Source organism: Gopherus evgoodei, chromosome 13 (genome assembly GCF_007399415.2).
Source record: "Gopherus evgoodei ecotype Sinaloan lineage chromosome 13, rGopEvg1_v1.p, whole genome shotgun sequence".
In the NCBI taxonomy this organism is placed as follows: domain Eukaryota; kingdom Metazoa; phylum Chordata; order Testudines; family Testudinidae; genus Gopherus; species Gopherus evgoodei.
The window spans coordinates 31,768,360-31,784,131 of record NC_044334.1 but is presented as its reverse complement, the minus strand read 5'-3'; the positions used below and the strand labels follow the sequence as shown (position 1 = coordinate 31,784,131).

Here is a 15,772-nt window from a genome sequence, read left to right as displayed (position 1 = left end):
TGCTCCTACTAATACAGCCCAATATGTCGTTGGACTTCTTGGCAACGAGGGCACACTGCTGACTCCTATCCAGCTTCTCATCCACTGTAATCCCTAGGTCCTTTTCTGCAGAACTGCGGCTTAGCCAGTCGGTCCCCAGCCTGTAGCAGTGCATGGGATTCTTTCTTCCTAAGTGTAGGACTTGCACTTGTCCTCGTTGAACCTCATCAGATTTCTTTTGGCCCAATCCTCCAATTTGTCTAGGTCACTCTGGACCCTATCCCTACACTCCAGCGTATCTACCTCTCCCCCTAGCTTGGTGTCATCTGCAAATTTGCTGAGGGTGCAATTCATCCCACCATCCAGATCACTAATAAACAGTTGAACAAAAACATTCAATGGTCAGATTTACACATTTCTATGTCTCCCGCACCTGAAAGCGTTCAAATCCAACTAGTAGATAAGAAAGATAAGAGCTTTACTGAAAGCAAAGAATAAAGCATGCTAAATTTCATCAACAACGCATTTTGCTAATGTGGTCTAAAATTCTCGGAAACACCATGTAACAAAATTGTACTCTTGCACTCTATATCAGTAGTACATATTTATTTTTAAAACCCTACCAAATTAAATGATTTATATGAAGAAAAATGTGATCTAATAACTCTTTTTCATCTCTTAACTACTATGGTCCTAAAATAAAGAGCGAGCGATTAGTATGACATTACTTCAGCTATTATTAAAAGCAAATTCCCTCACAGCCTGACTGTAGCAATTATACTAGCTGAATTTAGCAACTGCTATAGGCTACAAAACAACTACCATTATTACATCCCTGTGGGTGAAGTTATATCTTTTATTGGATCAAACTGTGTCAGTGAGAGAGAGAAGCTTTTGAGCTACACAGAGCTCTTCCTCAGGTTTGGGAAAGGTACTTAGGCCATGTCTACACTGGCACTTATGTCGGCAACATTTTGTTGCTTAGGGGTGTGAAAAAAACCACCCCTGAGCAACGTAAATTTTGCCGGCATAAGCACTCATGTGTACAGCACTATGTCAATGGGAGATGCTCTTCCATGGACATACCTACCACCACTCATTGAGCTTGTTTTATTATGTCAATGGGAGACCTTAAATAGCTCAGTGGCCTGCTAAACCCAGGGTTGTGAGTTCAATCCTTGAGGGGGCCATTTAGGAATATGGGACAAAAATCTGTTGGATGATTTAAGTGGCGGTTGGACTAGATGATCTCCTGAGGTCCCTTCCGACCCTGATATTCTCTGATTCCTGTCAATATAATGCAGCTACAGGAGCACCGTAGTCTTACTGGAAACCTGGGGTGTGGGTGGGCACAAGCCTGCCCACTTCTAAAGGCCCCTCCCCCAGCCTAGTAAGAGGGACCACTGGACCCAGGGACCAAATGAACACAGGGGACAACAAATTAAAAAAACAAGGATTGAGGTGAAGATCATAGGTTCAAAATGAGGATACCGGATGGAGACACCTAGCAGACTGCCCAGGACAGCGCCCACTGCTCCTCAAAGGTGTCAAGGGAGCCAGCGGACGCTGCCCAGTGGAACTCTGCCCAGAAGCGTGAAACTAGGGAGGAAAGGAAATAGGCCCCACGGTCGCAGTGCACTCCTCCTGGTAGTGTAGATGAAGAGTTTGGCCAGGGCCAAGAGGAGGTTGACCAGGAGGTCTCACAACTTCGTGGGGCCACGGATGGCGTGTGCAGAAAGGACCAGGTGTGAGGAAAAGTGCAGCCAGAACCGCAACAAGAGGTTCTGAAGGAGCCGGAATAGGGGCTGCAATCTGGCCCATTCAAGATAGGCGTGCGCCAGGTTCTCCCTCATGCCGCAAAAGGGAAAGGCCTTGGGCATGGGTGTGAACCGCGCCAGGTACATGCCCATGCTCATGGCTCCGTGAAGGAGCCGCCAACCGATGTCCCTGGCGGGCTGTGGGACAAGGTGGAATGAAGGCTAGCCCACCGGGGCTTCTCACCCTCTTTAGGCGGAAGATAGTCCCGCCATTTGGTGTTGGGGGCCGGTGGAGAGACACACACAAGGGCGAGGAAATGCAGTGTGTGGAGCACGTGTACAGTTGGTCTCTAGATGTGGTTTGGAACCAGACTGGCTGCAGGGTGTGCAGCTGGCTCAAAGTGTGGGAACAGGGAGGCCAGGGGTGCTCGCAGAACAGGGGCCGAATAAAAATGTCCAGAGGGCCTGGCGTGAAGGATGCGCAGACAGCACCCTCTCGCAGGGTCCGTTGCAGGAAGACAAGAGAAACGGGTGACACGGCGGCCTTCATCTCCTGGAGTACGCACAGGGGGGTCGGAAGGGTGGAGAGCCCCATGCGCAGACCGAGCATATGGGGATCCATCCACTCCCCGCTGTCGTAGTCCAGGAGGTCTCCCACCCTAGTGGTTTCTGCCAGGACCAACCTCCGGCACACCAAGGGAGACTCCGCCATCTGCACACACAGATAGGGGTTGAGTAGCAGGGGCTCCGCGAGGAGGTCCGCCACCTCGGTGGCCACAAAAGACCTGGTCGCCGAAAAGAGCTTCCAGGTCTGGAGGTCCTGGCAGAAGACCAGCAGCTCTGAGAGGTCTCGCAGAAGACCCCTCAGGTGGGGAAAAAACAGCTGCCGGTCATATCGGAGCCCTCGGAGGCGGCGGAGGAAGGTGTGCGCCAACGTACTCCACGCCGGACTACTCGCACCGTAAAGGAGTCTCTGCAGGGCCTGGAGGTGGAAGACATGGACCTGGCTGCGAAGGCAGACCAGGTCCTGCCCTCCCTCCTCCAGGATAAGACTCAAAACTCCTGCAGGGACCCAGTGCAGCCCCAGCCAGAAGAACTCCAGGGACATCCTCTGGAGCCTGGCCAGGATCCCTGGGGCAGGGCTCAGGGTGTTGAGATGGTGTCAGAGCATGGACAGGACTAGCTGGTTCAGCACCAGTGCCCTCCCTCGCAGGGAGAGACACCAGAGCAGTCCTGTCCATCTCCACAGCCGCTCACCCATCTTGGCCTCCAAATCCAACCAGGGCCAATCAGATAGCCGATCTCAGGGCCAGGCTCAGCCCTATAAAAAGGCTGCTCAGGGAGAGGAGAGTCAGTCTGTCCCAGGCCATTGACAGGGGAAGGTCAGTCTCCAGAGCTGGTAGACTAGCACCACAGACAGCGCAGTTCTGGCCAGGCTCAGGGAGCAGAAGGGAGCTCTAGCCCACAGTCTGGCAGGCTGCAGGCCCTGAAGGGAAGGGCCTAGCGGGTGCAAGGGGCCATAGGGGAAGTGGCCGAGGGAAGTGGACAGACAACGGAAGAGAGGGAGGACAGCGAGGCTGCCGCCAGAGGATCCCTGGGCCGGGACCCAGAGTAGAGGGCGGGCCTGGGTCCCTCCTTCCCCCCTTGCAGTACACCCAGCCATCGGACATGGGGAGCAGCCATCACAGACTACGCCAGATCCCTGACACGAGGGATTAGACTTTGGGGGTGTGGTTGGACATGGTGGCTGGGGCATAGAGAGACTGCTGTTCCCCCACCCCACTCCACAGGAAGGGGGTGTGGATGGACTAAGGGGCACTGCTGCAGGGCAGTGGTCAGGAAGAGGACGCAGCGAGCTGGGGAGCAACGCGGGCTCAGACGCAAACCAAGGGTGAGACAACGTGTGGGACACCACCAGGAGAGGGTGCTCCAGTGGACTGAGCTAATTCCCAGAGGTAACCAGTAGGAGGCACTGTGGTGGTGAGTCCCAACCTTGTCACATGCGCTCTTACAGCAGCACAGCTGCACTGGTACAGCTATGCCACTGTAAGCTTGTTAAGTGTAGAAATGGCCTTAGAGCAGTGGTCCTCAAACGACCCCGGCCATTGGGAGCTGGGTGGGGGCAGTGCCTGCAGGAGAGTGTGTACAGAGCTGCTTGCATGCCTCCGCCTAGGAGCCGGACCTGCTGCTGGCTGCTTCCAGGGCACAGCCTGCCTTAGCCCCACCACTGACCAGGAGCCGCCTGAGGTAAGCTCACACTCCAATCCCCTGCCCAGCCCTGAGCCCCCTTCCCCAACCCAGAGCCCCTTCCTGCACCCCAAGCCCCTCATCCCCAGCTCTGTTGGGTCATGGGCATCAATAATTTTCTTCAGCTGAGTCGCCAGGGAAAAAGTTTGAAAACTTGAAAAAGTGGTTCTCAATCTTCTCCATATCAACTTCTCTTCCTCCCTTCAACGCTGTACCTGGGACCACTCTTCCATTTTGTAATCTGAAAATCACAGGGTGGTTGTGACTGCCTGATACCTGTTTACAAACCTCCTCAGAGTTGACACTCATTTTGAGAAAGAATGCATCTTTTAGAGGCCAGTAGCCGAACTGTACTCCCCCCATGCCACTAACTGGCCTTAACACTTTGCATTTATGTAGAACATGAGCACTGTTTAGTTACACTTCACAACGGCCTTGGCTACACTGGAGAGTTGCGGTGCTGGTGGTGGCTTTACAGCGCTGCAACTCACTCACCGTCCACACTTGCAAGGCACATACAGCGCTGTATCTCCTTGGCTACAGCGTTGCATATACTCCATCTCGGCCTGGGGAATAACGACTGCAGTGCTGGTGATGCAGAGCTGCTCCGACAGTGTGGCCACCAAAAGCGCTGTTATTGGCCTCCAGAGGTATTCGGAGGTATCCCAGAATGCCTGGTCAAACACTCTGCTCATCAGTTCAAACTCTACTGCCCTGGCCTCAGGTGACCCGCCCTTTAAATGCCCCAGGAATTTTAAAAATCCCCTTTCTGTTTGCTCACCCAGGCGTGGAGTGCAATCAGTGAATCTATCCAGGTGACCATGCCTCCATGCAGCACACGAGCCCCAGCATGGAGCAATGGTGAGTTGCTGGACCTCATCAGTGTTTGGGGGGAGGAAGCTGTGCAGTCCCAGCTGCGCTCCAGCCGTAGGAATTAGGATACCTATGGGCAGATATCAAGGGCCATGCTGGAAAGGAGCCATGATCGGGACGCACTGCAGTGCAGGGTTAAAGTGAAGGAGCTGCGGAGGGCCTATTGCAAAGCCCGCAAGGGAAACTGCCGCTCCGGCGCTGCTCCCACGACCTGCAGTTTTTAAAAAGAGCTGGATGCGATACTTGGGGGTGACCCCACCACCAATCTGAGGACCACGATGGACACTTCAGAGCGGGGGGAGGGGGCAGGGATGAAGAGGAGGGGGGGAGGAGGAAACTGAGAGTGAGGGTACTGGGGTTGGGGGGAGATATCCTGGAGTCCCAGGAGGCATGCAGCCAGGAGCTCTTCTCAAGCCAGGAGGAAGGCAGCCAGTCGCAGCAGCCGGTACTTGGTGAGGGGCAAGCAGAGGAGCGGGTTCCCGGTAAGCGGCTTTTATTTTCAGGGTGGAAATGTTTCAGGAAAGGAGAGGGTTAGGGCTGCATGCAGGCACGCCTAGATGTGGAATAGCCCATTGATGTGGTTAATCACATCACGGTAATCGGCCTCGGTAATCCCTTCAAAAGTTTCAGCCAGAGCGTGGGCAATGCGCTTGCGCAAGTTTATAGGGAGAGCCACTGTGGTCCTTGTCCCAGTCAGGCTAATGCGTCCATGCCATTGTGCCGCGAGGGGTGGGGGGAACATTGCTGGACACAGGCAAGCTGCATAGGGGCCAGGGCGGAAATCGCATTGCTGTAGAAGACCCTCCCGCTCTTCCCAGGTGACTCGCAGCAGCGAGAGATCTTCCAGGATCAACTCCTGTGGAAAATGTTGGGAGAGTGTTCAGTGTAGGTGCCCCCTGCAGCTGTTTGCTTTCCCCAATGCACAGAAACCCCAGTACAGTCCTGAAGCAATCATTCCCCCTTCCCAGGTGACCTGCAGAAGCGAGATATCTTCCAGGATCAACTCCTGTGGAAAATGTTGGGAGAGTGTTCAGTGTAGATGCCCCCTGCAGCTGTTTGCTTTCCCCAACGCACAGAAACCCCAGTACAGCCCTGAAGCAATCAGTCCCCCTTACTCACTATTTCGAGGCTCCTGTGGGTTATGTGCGCTCTCTTTGGTATGGGAAAATTATACTAAAGTGAAGACTGTACATTCCTTCACTGTGTGGGAATAACTGTCTGAGATATAAACAATTCTGCCTCTGTTAAGTGTTGCCTTTTTTGCCTTTCCACAAGCAACCTTGAGTTCTCGGCTGTCCGAGTTACGAACAGCTCAAAGACTCCAAAACCTCTGGAAGAAGCTGCGAAAAAGCAAAGACGACCTGCTGCAAGCACTTATGGATCACTCTGCCACAGAGAATCAAAACGTGCAGGACTGGAGGGAAAGGGAAAGCAGGATCCGCCAGAGAAATGCAACGGCCAGGAAGAAAAGCACAAAGCAGCTGATGAGCATCCTGGCACACCAAGGGGACTCGATCCAGGCGCTCTTAGCCATGCAGGCAGAGCACTACCACGCCGGCTCCCCCCGTCCCAAAGCTCTTCCCCTTGTGCCCCAATGTCAGCTCCAAACCCCCTTCCCCAGCATCCAGGTTCTTACCACCACCAGCTGCCTCCAACACCTGTACGTTCACCAACCAGCCCTGAGAACTACGACCCTTACCCTCTGCGCTCAACCCCCATCACCATGCAGTATAGGCATCCTGAAGTGCAGCAGTCATTGCACAGCACTCCAGACAGGACATATTCAAACCTGTGACTGTACAATTTCCCACCCCACCTCCCTGCCCTTTTAGGTTCCCAAAATGTTGTGTGTCTGTCAATAAAGTTATTTTCTTTTCAATAAATGAATTCTTGCTTTGAAAACAGTCTTTATTATTGCAGAAAGTCAAAGATACCTTAGCCCAGGAAAGAAACAGGCACTGCAAATCAGCTTGGGAAAAACAGATTCCTACTAACATTGTAACCACTGTACTTCACTCCCGTGCAAGGCACCAAACATTACTGTTGGTTTTCAGCCTCAAATTCCTCCCTCAAGGCATCCCTAATCCTTGAAGCCCTGTACTGGGCCTCTCTAGTAGCCCTGCTCCCTGGCTGTGCAAATTCAGCCTCCAGGCATTGAACCTCGGAGGTCCATGCCTGACTGAATCTTTCACCCTTCCCTTCACAAATATTATGGAGAGTACAGCATGTGGATATAACCGCAGGGATGCTGCTTTCCCCCAAGTCTAACTTCCCATACAGAGATCGCCAGCACCCCTTTAAACGGCCAAAAGCACACTCCACAGTCATTAGGCACCGGCTCAGCCTGTAGTTGAACCAGTCCTTGCTCCTGTCAAGCTTCCCTGTATACGGTTTCATGAGCCAAGGCATTAGCAGGTAAGCGGGGTCTCCAAGGATCACAATGGGCATTTCAACGTCCCCGACTGTGATCTTCCGCTCTCGGAAAAAAGTCCCTGCCTGCAGCTTCCTGAACAGGCCAGTGTTCCGAAAGATGCGTGCATCATGCACCTTTCCAGGCCAGCCTGTGTTAATGTCAATGAAACGCCCACGGTGATCCACAAGCACCTGGAGAACCATAGAGAAATACCCCTTCCGATTAACGTACTCGGATGCTAGGTGGGGTGGTGCCAGAATAGGAATATGTGCCCACCTATCGCCCCTCCACAGTTAGCGAAACCCATTTGTGCAAAGCCATCCACAATGTCCTGCACGTTCCCCACAGTCACGGTTCTTCTTAGCAGGATGCGATTAATGGCCCTGCAAACTTGCATCAACACAATTCAAACGGTCGACTTTCCCACTCCAAACTGGTTCCCAACCGATCGGTAGCTGTCTGGAGTTGCCAGCTTCCAGATTGCAATAGCCACCCGCTTCTCCACTGGCAGGGCAGCTCTCAATCTCGTGTCCTTGCGCCGCAGGGGGGGGGGGGGCGAGCTCAGCACACAGTCCCATGAAAGTGGCTTTTCTCATCCGAAAGTTCTGCAGCCACTGCTCGTCATCCCAGACTTCCATGACGATGTGATCCCACCACTGAGTGCTTGTTTCCCGAGCCCAAAAGCGGCGTTTCATGGTGCTGAGCATTTCAGTGAATGCCAGAAGCAATTTCGTGTCGTACGCGTCAGGCGACTCGCTATCATCGTCGGACTCCTCATCACTTTGGATCTTAAGGAATAGCTCAATTGCCAAACATGATGTGCTCGCGAGACTCATCAGCATATTCCTCAGCAGTTCGGGCTCCATTTCCCACCGAAATCGCGCTGCATAGAAACCGTTGAGAGAGTCAAGATGGCGCCAAACGTGGACGGAAAAACAGGGATTGCTGGGATGTGAAGCAATGCATCACGGGGCGTTGCGATAGGAAGCAGAATGACCCGCACCCTCCGCCCCCTTCCCACAACCCACGGCACCAAAATGGGACGAGGTGCTCTGTGGGATAGCTGCCCATAATGCACCACTCCCAACAGTGCTGCAAATGCTGCAAATGTGGCCACACGGCAGCGCTGGTAGCTGTCAGTGTGACCACACTCCAGCGCTTTCCCTACACAGCTGTACGAAGACAGCTGTAACTCCCAGCGCTGCACACCTGCAAGTGCCAAGCCCAACAATCCTAAGGAACAGGCAAACAGCATTACCTCTATCTTACACATGAGGAAAAAGAGGCTCATACATGCTAAGTGACTTGCTCAAAGGCCACCCCGGCCCCCATTGTCGTAGGCACTGTCCAAACAGAGAACACAAAGATGATCCCTGCCCTGAAGAGTGTACATCTACAGACCCATGCCTAGTCCCTTACACCCCGAAGCCTCTAGAGCAGGCACTTAAGCTCTCCGAGTGAATTTTCAAAAGCACTCAGCACTGCTCTAACCCTACTACCATTAAAGCCAATAGTAAAACCCCCAAATATTTCAATGGGAGTAGAGCTCAGCCCATGCTCAGCACTCTGAAAATCTTAAACAGTGCTAATATTTACTTTCCTCACACAGGGGCTGTAAGAGTAGATTTGTTAATGTATTAATGAATGGTTAACATTTCTGTAGTGGTCCTGTCCTGATCTTGTATATTTATTTACTTCAAAAACAGTGTGCCTGTTTTATTCCCTTAAAGAATTGTCGCTGGCTAAGGAATTTATTCTTCTTTTGAGATTTCCTTTAACCGTTGCATTAAGTGGAAGGGATGCTGATCCTCTTGGCTAATCTAAGATGGTTTTTCAAAATTATACACCTAGAGGGCTGCTGAGCCTTGGTATAGAATAATAGAATATCAGGCTTGGAAGGAACCTCAGGAGGCGATCTAGTCCAAGCCCCTGCTCAAAGCAGGACAAATTCCCATCTAAATCATCCCAGCCAGGCCTTTGTCAAGCCTGACCTTAAAAACCTCTAAGGAAGGAGGTTCCACCACCGCCCTAGGTAACTCATTCCAATGATTCACCATCCTCCTACTGAAATAGTGTTTCCTAATATCCAACCTAAACCTCTCTCACTGCAACTTGAGACCATTAATTACTCCTTGTTCTCTCATCTGCTACTATTGAGAACAGTCAAGATCCATCCTCTTTGGAACCCCGTTTCAGTTAGCTGAAAGCAGCTATCAAATCCACAGACCTCACTCTTCTCTTCTGCAGACTAAACAATCCCAGTTCTCTCAGCCTCTCTTCATAAGTCATGTGCTCCAGCCCCCTAATCATTTTTGTTGCCCTTCGCTGGACTCTTTCCAATTTTTCCACATCCATGTAGTGTGGGGCCCAAAACTGGACACAGTACTCCACATGAGGCCTCGCCAATTTCAAATAGAGGGGAATGATCACGTCCCTCGATCTGTTGGCAATGCTCCTATTTATACAGCCCAAAATCCCATTAGCCTTCTTGGCAACAAGGGCACACTGTTGACTCATATCCAGCTTCTCGTCTACTGTAACCCCTAGGTCCTTTTCTGCAGAACTGCTGCCTAGCCATTCGGTCCCCAGTCTGTAGCAGTGCATGGGATTCTTCCATCCTAAGCGCAGGATTCTGCACTTGTCCTTGTTGAACCTCATCAGTTTTCTTTTGGCCCAATCCTCCAATTTGTCTAGGTTATTTTGTATCTTATCCCTACCCTCTGGCGTATCTACCACTCCTACCAGTTTAGTGTCATCTGCAAACTTGCTGAGGGTGCAATCCACACCATCCTCCAGATCATTAATGAAGATATCGAACAAAACCGGCCCCAGGACCGACCCTTCGGGCACTCCGCTTGATACCGGCTGCCAGCTAGACATGGAGGCATTGATCACTACCCACTGAGGCCAATGATCTAGCCAGCGTTCTATCCACCTTATAGTCCATTCATTTTTAACTTGCTGGCAAGAATACTGTGGAAGGCGGTATCAAAAGCTTTGCTAAAGACAAGGAATAACATGTCCAGTGCTTTCCCCTCATTCACAGAGCCAGTTATCTCTTCTCAGAAGGCAATTAGTCATCATGTAGTCAACAGTAGTGGTGTCCTACATGTGGCCCTCGCAACTCTAAATTGTTACCCAGAAGAAGTTCAGAAGAAAAATATGTATTTGAAAGCAACTGAGCTGTGTCCTGTGATTTTTGAACTACAGTGTTTGAATCAGCCTCTACGGAGAGGATGATGGCACTATCTCCTTAACTGCCTCTCACTGCTTCCCATATAACCCCAACAGCAGCTCTGGTGCATGTGAGTTGAAAGCACTGGAGACTGTTGTTCCTGCCCTGCAGCAGCTGCTCATCAGCTTCCCTGAAGGCCACCAGCTGCACTGCAGGAGAGTAGGTCTGGCGTTCCATTGCCTAATTCTTGCCAATCTGTGAGTGTCCCAGAGAGAGCAGGATAGTTCTGACTCATCCTATGGGAGCTACTAGCAAAGGATGGTTCTGCCTTCCCAACACAAACTACAGTTAGCATGGCAGCACACGGAAAGAGAAGAAGAGACACTGACAAACATCCTGACTTTTTGCCTCAGTTCTGGCACGTCAGAGCAGCCTGGGGTCTAATTTATAACAGCTGGCTATGGTCCCTGTGACAGAGCATGCCTGCCCCTCACTGGTACTGCAGGGGTTAACTCCTCCATTTGGGACAAGGTGGCCATGCTGGGCATGCTCCAGCTGGAGACTAGGCATAAAAGGGAGCTGTCCAGCTTATTCCAGGTGGACTGCTGAGAATAGAGGATGCACATTGCAGGCTACAACACAAAAACTGCCGAGGCTCCTGGCCGCAGATGCCAGAGGTGCCAAAACCCAGGCGGATGCCCAAAGAGTGTCAGAGTTGCTGAGAGCTGCACAGGCTGAGGAGCCCACAGACCCTGGCAACATCTGGATCACTGCACCAGGGACAAGGTAGGAAGTAGCTCAGGGGGACTAGTCATTGTGCCAGGTGGCGTCAGCATGCTTTGGTCATATTCCCCGCTGCCATGGCCCTGAGCTTGGACCCAGTGGAGCAGAGAGGGCCCAGATCCCCCTACCCTAGCCACCACCACCCCCCAAGTGGTGGCCCACTCCCCTAACAGGGCACTAGGCCACTCAACCCTGCTGAAGTGGGCAGCCATATTGACTTTGGCTGCTAGGCCACAAAGAGATGTTGACTCCAGTGAGAACGCCACCCTATCCCAGTAGGGAGGCTGGCCTCGGCAGTGGTTCCCGGGTGGCTGGAGCAACTGTTGTCCACAATCCCCAGAAGCTGGTGCCACTGGCCCCAGGTAACCCAGGCCCAAGATTTAATCACAGGTATTCCTTGTATAAGTCATGGACAGGTCACGGGCTGTGAACTTTTGTTTATTGCCCATGACCTGTCCATGACTTTTACTAAAAATACCCATGACTAAACTGTAGCCTTATATATAGACTCTGGCCATTAGGCCACGCAGCCCGCACCTCACGGCAACCATCTAAGACTTTGGCCATTGGATCACACTGCCCGGAAGAAGAGGGCAACCATATTCACTTTGGTCATTAGGTCACACTACCCCGAGACCCAGAGTGATCACGCAGACTTAGCTGCGGGGCAACAACTCTTACCCTATCCCAAAAGAAGATGGGGCACATCTGCCCTGCGACAGTCCCCAAGAGACAAAGAGGGAAACAAATATGCGGGCATAAAACCCTCTGGGAATGCCTTCACATTAGGTGAATCACCAGAAAAAACTTGGCTGAAGAATCTGAACACAACTTGTTTACAGATCTGGGCTACAGAAACCCATTTCGGTGTTCAATCACTAAGATCAGAAAATCACTATGATCAGAATTGATTTAGCAGTTCTCACTGCTAAAGCTCAGATGAATTAAAGAGTGAGCAGGTTTTCAAATAAGGTGTCATATGCCTGGAAACAAGCAACATATTTCTTATAGACTAGAAGTAGGATCCTGAACTGTAAAATAAATAGCTGACAAAGATCTGGCTGCAAACATTATCAGCAATACTCTGAAAATGAAACCTTGTTTCTGTGAACTTCAGTTTTTTCTTAACAAACAGCTTTGTTCGATTTCACTGATGTCAATCCACACATCATACCACATTCCAAGGCAATTCAGTACAAAATGAGATTAGCACAAACTATCCAAAGAAATCCATTCTCAAGACCACCTCTCAAATAGGACCGGAGTTAATCTTCCCTGATCAGTAGCTGAATGGAGTAAAAGATCCAATCTGGTTTAACTACAGCTAGCAAATCTCCAGTGGTTTACTGCGGGTTAATAACATTTTCCCCAAATCAAATGAAAATTCTGAAATACAGTTTAGGTCCTGACTGTTCAAGAAAACCTGACTCTCAAGTTCAAATCTGTATTCCTAGACAGCTGGTTGCTAGTAATCTTTGTTCTTAAAAATAAAACTTCATTCTGTGGCTTACCAGTTCTGCTATAAAGTTTTCAAAGTATGGGGCTATCCTTTCTATTGTCACTCTATTTCTGTTAATTTCTGACGAACTAAGGTGTTTATGTTTCTCCTGTTACCCTCTCCATCCACATGTCCTGGCTGAAAGAGCAAGATGCCTAGTAAAGTTTATAATCTCACATTTAAAGATATGTAAAGATATCTGCTTAGTGCTGAGAACAAAGTAAAGTAGGAGAGAAAGAAAAAGGGAAAGAGAGAGAGAGAGAGACCCCAGTATTTAATACTCTTTCCCTTCCTTCCTTTCCCAGCACTTGAATTTCCTTATTTTGGTATTAACATAGATTTTGTACTGCCCCCAAAATGTCCAGTGTGATACAGATTTTTGTTCTAACAACCCTTAAGTGCACTGTAGAAGTTGCAGGTAGGAAATGGAAGGTTTCGATTAAAAAAGGTGGCAAGATGGGGGCATTAAGCACTCCAGGAGATGGTTTGGGTTTTTTTTATCTAATGTCATGTCTACACTAGCAAGCTTACAATGGCACAGCTGTATCAGTGAAAATCTCTCCTGCCGACATAGCGCTGTGCACACTACCCCTTATGCCAGCGAAACTTATGTCACTCAGGGGGATGGGGGAGTTTTCCATGCCGATGATCGACATACATTTTGCCGACATAAGTGGTAGTGTAGACACGGCCTGAGAGTCAGGTGAGACAGCTGACACTGGGTAGAGGATAAATCTTTTACCCTCCACCATGAGGGTAGAGATGACTTGAAAGTATTTTTGAGAGGGTGTTGACCTTAGTTTGCCTCTTACTTCATGAACAGGCTAATCAATCATAGCTCTGGAAACCAGCAGCAAAACTTGTCTAGATAAAATCTATAAACTTACCAAATAGTGATAGGTAACAAATGAGTCTTCTTTGTCCCAGCAAGTTTCAGATGTTGCTTTTCTGACACCTCACATTGAGAGCTGCAAAATCAAAGACTGTACTTTAAAAGTCTTCAATCAGAAAAGCATTTCTTTTTTTTCAAAAACAGGATATTAAACTCAATTGCCACACAACTCTTCCCAGTTTAAAAACGAAAAGTCAACAACTGCTGGCTACGGCATGAGACCTCATAATTAGCCACATCTCAGTATACCTGAAGGTGGGTGAGGTAATATCTTTTACTGGACCAACTTCTATTGGTGAAAGCAACAGGCTTTGAAGGGGTCATACAGATTTATGAAGCACATAGGGTTCCAGTTAAAGTCTGACTCTTAGAAGGGAATGGGTCAGAAAAGTTGCCCATAAGGTATCGCAACTGGTTTTCAACCCTCTTCCCAACAGGGAAGTATTAGAAGATATTATTCAGCAACAGAGTTTGAGAAAGCTAGTATCTACACCAGACTTGCAATAGATTTGGCTTTTTATTCCCCCCGCCCCCTGCAAAAAAAGTCAAATTGAACAAACAAAACCATTAATGGGAGCAGACGTACTGCATCAGATCAGTGGCCATCTAATCTGTTATCTTCTCTTTGACCATCCTTAGTACCAGATGCATTACAGAGAGTGTAAAAAAACCCAAGTGGACAATTATCTCCACATAAAAAATTTCTTCCTAATCCCAATTTTTTTAAGTTACCTAAAATTATGCAAACAGATACCTTTGAAAATATTAATGTAAAATATTTTTGCCCCAACTATGCAAAAGCCCAGCCTCTATGGGGTGAAATGTCTAATCTGCCTCGTTCCTATGCAATGACTTCACCTAGGATCCACAGGCATCTTTCATCACATTTATGATTACTCTGACAAATGAAATCACGAGGCTAAAAAACTGTATGCTAAATCGAATACCAGAACCCCAAAATTAAAACTCCTGTCTGAAACCAGCCATTTCTAGAAGTATGCAAGTAACCAAACAGATGGAATACCACTTCCACACACCCAGTAAACTACTTGTGTTGTTCTTTACAATAACTTTTAAACCACCCTAATGGCATGCCAGAGGCATATGAGCCAGGAAAATCTAAATTAAACAGAAATACCATTCTACCAATGGTAATAGTCTACTAATGTGACATCTATCAATGGAGATATACCCCTTAATCAGATTCTAGTTAAAAATCTCTATTTTCTTACATATGCATTGTCTAAATTAGTTAGCGCTTTACAACAGGAAAGACTAAAAAAAGAAAATAATACTTCCAATACACAAAAAACAGGGATATCTAATTTTAGGTCTGAGGTGCTTGGAGGAGAGAACTGAAAAATAAAAACACAAACATAGGAGCAAAGTCTATCAAGCACAAGGAGTTTTAAAACAGTACTCAAAACAGTAAAACAATACACTTTAGAGAAGAACACAGACTCACATTAACTTTCAGCTACAATAAAAAAATTTGCACTATCAATGTTTTATCTTGATAGATACAAGAAAGTATAAATGTGCCACAATAATCACAATTACTAAAACAAAGAGGCTAAAAAAGTAGGATACAGAGAAACTGTATTTTATTATGCCTTGCACAATTGAGCAAAACTGCAGGTTAATTTCCAATTCCAGAGTCTTTATGATTGATGATGGTTAGCAGTGACATATGAAGCAGAAAGAACACGGCCTGATTATTAAGTAATCTTAAATTTACAGTCTCAATCTTAATCTCAAACCAAGCTTACTGCACAAAGCTCCGTTTTACAGTTGCTCAGTTGCACAAAACTTGGTTTGACATGGAGAACAAGCAAGACATTACAGAAGTTTATTTCTGGCAGTATTTGGAAACTACTTCAGGACAGATTCATTAGCATTCCTCTGTAAAGCTGCTGGTCATAGATAAGCAGCTAAAATGTTATCACTTCCTAAGTCAGAAACTTGGGCCAAAAAACAACAAGCTATGCCAGGGGTGGGGAAACTTTTTGGCCTGAAGGCTACATCTGGTTTCCGAAATTGTATGGAGGGCCGGTTAGGGGAGGCTCTGCTTCCCCAAACAACCAGGCGTGGCCCGGTCCCCGCCCCTATCTGACACCCTCCCCCGCGCTTCTCGCCCCGACAGCCCCTCTGGGAC

At 48.9% G+C, this 15,772-nt stretch overlaps 1 protein-coding gene across 13 annotated transcripts in view; it reads right to left on the bottom strand.

Moving 5' to 3' along the window:
* MTMR3 (myotubularin related protein 3) overlaps positions 1 to 15,772 on the bottom strand; it is a 203,728-nt gene that overhangs the window by 122,302 nt on the left and 65,654 nt on the right. For 2 of the 13 annotated variants that reach the window (XM_030582839.1, XM_030582840.1), the window contains one exon: positions 13,613 to 13,693. The exons of the other annotated variants lie outside the window; for them this stretch is intronic. The gene's annotated coding sequence lies outside the window, so the exon portion shown is untranslated. The remainder of the gene's footprint in view (positions 1 to 13,612; positions 13,694 to 15,772) is intronic. 13 annotated transcript variants of the gene reach the window in all.